Below are 6,000 nucleotides of genomic sequence, written 5' to 3'. Positions count from 1 at the left end.
TCCTCGTGGCAGTCCTCGAGATCCCTAACACCGGTCGCAACATTGTGTGGGAGAAGAACAGTGCCAACACTGGCAGTCAATCAGGCGTTCTTCGAGACCCGAACAGGGGTCTCGCCAAGGAAGGATAAGGCGCCCAAGCGGGCGGCCGCATCCTGAGAAGGAGCAGCAACGATACGGGTACCAAGACGAGTGGGGTTGAAGGTGACAGAGGCATCCACGGAATCGACAAGATGCCTATGAAGGGAAAAATCAAGAGTTGAATCCAAAGGTAGGAGGTCAAAGTATTTAGTCCACGTATCACGACCAAACAAAGCATGGAACGAAGTAGGATGGGAGCATACGAGAGCGGCCGTAGCGGGGACGGCGATGAGAACCCTTAGAGAGATGGGTCGAAAGGTGCAATAGTCACAAGAAGAGATGGAGCCGTGCAAGGGGACAAGACAGTCACCACAGCAGGCTTGGGGCTCGACCCAACCACAGAGGGAGGGGAGCAGGGAGGAAGAGTCCGGTCTGGGCCTAAACCGGGTCCTGTAGCAGGGGCTACAGATCCCGGTCTTCCAGGACGGTTCGACTCTGGGGGGGCCTGGTTGCCCACCCCATGAGCCCGGGTAATAGAAGGCAAGTCGTTATCCATAGAGCAAACAAAAAAAAAAAACAAAAAAAACCTGGAACAAAGGGATACGACCTACCAGGGTAGCCAGGGAGGCCGAGCGCGGGCCAGGGCAGCCAGGGAGGCCGAGCGCGGGCCAGTGCAGGAAGGGCGAGTCGTCCCCAGCAGTGCTCCCCCTTTTTAACAGTCGAGTCCTACTACTTTGTTCATTCTCCCACACTGGTGCTAAGACCCCAGTTCCTCCATCGCCCTAGCCTGGACACCCAACCATCTGCTCAGGGCGGCCTCTCACAGGCGACCCCACCAGCGGGCGGTCCGATGGCCCACAAGGCCCCTACATGGTGCCCTTCAGCACGTACACCACCGAAAGAGGGGGCACAGGCAACCCACACCGCTCCCAAGGAGGTGTACGCGAGCCCCTCACCACGGCAAGGAGGCACCACGGAGGGGTAGTAATGAAGAAAACCTTTTCAAAGTTTTTATAGCTTTATTATTGATGTTAGAGTTTTAACTACGGGCATTTGTTAAATTCTAATCAATTCCCTTACCTCAAACCTTAAGTATTTCAACAGGAAAATTTAAAAGTACAATTCGTAGAGACATTTATTCAAGAAATTACAGAAAGTGTTCCATCACTAGAAGATTGTACAGAATGTAAGCAGCCACCAGAGTCCTTGGTTAAAGTGTTTAGTACCTAAACCTGAAAAAAATTTAGGATCATTAAAAAAATTTAACAATTTAAAAAAAAAATCAGTAACAATAGCTACAAGTGGTAGATCGCCATGCGGGAACTTTCCCATTGTTCCTGTGGGAATTTGTAAGCCTTCACTTTCCTGCCACAGAGTGATCACTTTTCACATTTAAAGTAACTAGTTTTCATGGCCTCTGGTACCCAGATACTACCCTAAACATTTAAGTTTATGTACGTTTATTTTTGTAGGTAAAAAACTACACGTACTCTTTTACATAACAGGTTAGTCAGTTTACGTTATGGCAGAAGCTAACAGTCAAACTCAAGGCGAGTTAGTAACTTTGTTAAAAGCTTTGCAAGCATAAACACTAACCAAGATTTTAATTATTCTGTTTTGTTCTCCAGGTATCAGACTGATCTATGCTATCTTGTAGAGTCTTCAGATGATTTAAGATTTTTTTTTTAAAAACACCTGGTAATCTTTCCGAGTAATTATCCTTATGCATTTTAAGATGCAAAGGCAGTAGCTGGCTCAATGCAGGTATCCTGGACAGTATTACCAGTACTCTGTTATTTACTCTAGATATGCTAGGTAAATGTTTGTGAAACTTTACCATGAACAGAACTTTCAATCCTAAGAGTTTATTATTAGGTTGGATTAAAAAGAATAAAAAAAATTAGTCATTTCTTTAAAGGTCTCAATGCTTTAATTTCTGGCATTAAAGATAAAGAAGAATCAAATTAAAGTTACTAAATTGTCGATAGCGAGATTTATAGTCCATGGGGGTTCTGCATGGATGTGAATCAGCAACTTTATCTAAACTGAATTTTAGAAGAAACTTAAGACTAAACAGCAATTTTTGCCGTTTGGCAAATTTACAAAATTCTGGCGAGGACAAAGTTTTAGTCCCAACTGTAATGCTCATCCAGTAACATATGCACGAAGTTAAATTGTCAGAAGATTAAAGAACAGTGCATTGTGTACAAGGTTTGAATACATAGGGTGTTAAAGACTCGCTACAAACACCCCCTCATAGATAAAAGCGCTCATAGATGGTTGGGATCATTAATGAATTGGTGCGTGGACGAGTCAGGGGAAACTGATGAGCGAGTGAACTTCGTAAATGTGTACACGTAATGTACACATTTACGAAGTTTGTACCATAAACAACTTCATAAATTGTAAGATATACGAACTATTCGTGTCCGCACCTGTGTCTACCATAGAGCCCGTCGTCGTAGTACTGTTGATAACCGTGGCCGTACGTGGGACGATACCCGTAGTTGTCCTGGTAGTAACCTTGGCCATACACTGGCTGGTACCGACGATCGTGAAAATACTGGGCCGTCGAGAAGTGTAGTAGAGCCATGACCACCATCAGAGCTGCTAGGGTCTGAAAACAGCGTTTTAGTCAAACTTAAACAAGTTTTAAGACATAAAATTAATAATTAAATGACTTAATAATCATTAAATTCCACGAATAATTTAAAATCATAATACACTTACAACGCAACGCATAGTAAACATGATGGAAACACAGACAACACTGAGAGTCTCCCAAGCTGTACTGACGCTCCACAGCCAAGTGACCCGGTTATATATGCTCCGTCAACACAAGCGGGACCCCGAACAAGCCAGACTAATGTTGGCTCCAGTCGTCTCGTTTATGAGGGTCGAAACCTCGACCACACGTCTCCACAAACCAACCAATGGCATTCAGTCATAGGCAAACAAGGCAGTCAACACCTGTCAGTTCCTCGTTGAGATGTTGGACCCATTATCTGCCCACATGTTCCCATTCCCCATTGACTCTCCAAACTTGTTAGTGGGAAGAACCATGCACTCCAAGTTTCCAGTTTAGTGAGTTACCAAATGTATACTTCCCAGTATCGGGCCGAGTAACATTGAAGTTCCCAAAATAATGAGGAGGTAATGAGGGAAGGAACAAGCAGAGGGAAGAGCCTCTCCCAGGTCAACTCTCCCATGAGGGACTGGCAGTAACAACACTTGCCAAGTAGTTTTTTCTTTCTTTTTATTTGGTAAACACAAATACAACATAACAGAAAAACATCAACATCAACAGTCACATTTACAAGGCAAGAATCACAAGAACAAAACTCATGTACAGGAAAACAAACACACACAAACAAATGCTGTACAACGCAGGAAATGGAAACATAAACATAGATAACATTTAAACACAGTCAGAAAAGAAAAAGCACCAGAGCATTATAACCCAACAATAACCAGGTAAAAAACACATGAAAAAATAACGTATCTCACAGCACATCAAAACAGATAAATAAAGCAACACAAATCTAGAACCACACACAGTCAATCCTCAATATATTTATCTGGAAATAGACGACGCAGGTACTTCTTCCTGTAGGCATCCCACCGAGCCCACACCTCTGCAGACGCGTTAACGTGACCACGTGATCCCCGCGGGCGATACATGAAATCGGGAACATCCAGATCGGCGCCCTCCACGACGGATGGGGCGAGGCGGAAGTCACGGGAAGAGGCCACACAGAGCTCTTCGGAACAGACGGTGGAACCACATGGAACTGAAGCACAGGAGCCGGCCGGACACAGGCCAGCAACTTAGCGGACAGAGTCGCAGGGGACACAATCATAGAGGGCGATGGTGCAGGGGCCGACACCACAGGGGGCGGAGTAACAAAGGACGGCTGAGCAGAGGGCAACCGCGCAGCGATCAGCATCACTGAGGGCAGATGGCCGGAAGGCACAGGCATGGACGCCAGAGGCACGGGGCCGCCAGAACAGAATCTTTCTTAAGAACCAGCACCAAGTCCTCTCCCTCTCCCGCAACCTCGGCCAGTGCCACAACCTCCCAACACGGGGAACCACCATCCAGGGACGCAGAGGCAGCCGGAGAACACACCGGACCAGGGCCAGGCGACAATCCCACCACAGGACCCACCACCCAACACGGCCCACAGGAGCCGCAGGCACTCCAACAACGTCGCCCACATCATCATCCACAGAAGACGAACTTCCGTAGTCCCCAAAATCCCTCACGTCGGCCCAGGCCTCACTACGAGGTGGAGACAGACTCAAAGTTCGCCGCGAACACTTGTACACAGGTCGCAGGTCGTCAGAACTATCACCCCCGTCAGGAAGCACCATAGCAGAACCTCTGGTCGGCCGCGCAACTCCCCGCAGCGCACAATCACTCAACATCGCAGCCTCACCAATCCGGGGAACAGGACCACACCATACACCCTAGGAGACATCGCAGCGTGCACGTCGACACAGGCCGAAGACATAGCTGCCGGGGCGCAGCATCCACGTCCGTGGGCATGAGACCACACACCACAGGAGACACAACAGGAGATGAGGCAGGTAGGGGTAGCTCAGGTGCGGGAGCCGGGGATGCACTAACTACCACCCCGACTCCCACAGCCACATCGAGGCTGGCATCGGAGACTGGCAACGGGGCACCAGACGACTGAGAAGTATCACTCAGCACACAGCGGCACATTCCGACAGGTCCGGGACCGCTAACGGGGGAAAGTCCTCCTCCCTGAAGAGGTTCACAGGCCCGACCCGGCTCGCATCACAACCCGCAGTCTGATGGTCCGAGAGTCCGCACCGGAAACAAGTCCGGGGCTGACCCCCATAGAACACGCGTACCATGAAGCCCAGAAGCTGGAGAGATGAAGGGATGGCCTCCTTCAAGCGTAGCGCCACAGTGCGGGTCCCATTCGGGACACCCTTCCACCACCTGGAGGAGACAGCATTCATCTGGACACTCAAGACCCGCCCATACCGGGTATAGTGACGCTGGAGAAGGGAGTCAGGGAACTCAAAGGGAGCACCATGAACTGCCACACAGGTAGTCTCACTGCACCTGTCCGACACTTCCGCCGAACCACCACCCTGGCAGAGTAAACGTCCTCCCGTCATATCGGTCCACAAAGTCACGATACACAGCTGTGAAGCAGAATTTCACAACAGTTCGATGCCCGGATACAAGTTGAACGGCGCACACAGACGCTATACTCACCCACAACATATCAATCATGACCACTTCAACGGCCGGGTAAGACGGTGGGCGGGCCAGTAAATTACAGTCCAATGGTATCCTTCCGCTTCACAGGGGGGAAGGGGGGCCGCCATCCCTCCAGCCGCCACGGCCCCAAGGGCCCGCTCACAAACACGATCAGTCACTGGCCAGCAAACCAAGCACTTGCCAAGTAATTGTGCATTTTCAAGATGTTTTCAAGCTAGATAGTATTATTAAGAATGTCACAACAGCCTGGCTGATCCTAAATACCAAAGTCACACATTAGACGCTAAGAGTTGACCAGGCTTCTCGCAGTCCTTGTCTTGATAACTTTCCCCCGGAGACCAAGTGTAGGTATCCTGATGTGGGTATAGTGCTGTGGGTATGGTGATGTGGGTATGGTGCTGTGGGTATGGTGCTGTGGGTATGGTGCTGTGGGTATAGTGCTGTGGGTATAGTGCTGTGGGTATGGTGATGTGGGTATGGTGCTGTGGGTATGGTGCTGTGGGTATAGTGCTGTGGGTATGGTGCTGTGGGTATAGTGCTGTTGGTATGGTGCTGTGGGTATGGTGCTGTGGGTATGGTGCTGTGGGTATAGTGCTGTGGGTATGGTGCTGTGGGTATAGTGCTGTGGGTATAGTGCTGTGGGTATGGTGATGTGGGTATGG

General features: G+C 49.1%; 1 long non-coding RNA gene across 1 annotated transcript; it reads right to left on the bottom strand.

Annotated features, from left to right (window-relative positions):
- Window positions 1-1,200: 1,200 nt before the first annotated feature.
- On the bottom strand, window positions 1,201-2,967 carry LOC138356967 (uncharacterized). Its single transcript, XR_011224737.1, has 3 exons — window positions 2,809-2,967; window positions 2,514-2,695; window positions 1,201-1,310 (listed from the first exon to the last, which is right to left on the bottom strand). It is a non-coding gene; the product is annotated as an uncharacterized lncRNA (long non-coding RNA).
- Between the last annotated feature and the right edge of the window lie 3,033 nt (window positions 2,968-6,000).

This window comes from Procambarus clarkii, chromosome 75 (genome assembly GCF_040958095.1).
Source record: "Procambarus clarkii isolate CNS0578487 chromosome 75, FALCON_Pclarkii_2.0, whole genome shotgun sequence".
Classification (NCBI taxonomy): domain Eukaryota; kingdom Metazoa; phylum Arthropoda; class Malacostraca; order Decapoda; family Cambaridae; genus Procambarus; species Procambarus clarkii.
This window is presented reverse-complemented; position numbering and strand designations above follow the sequence as displayed.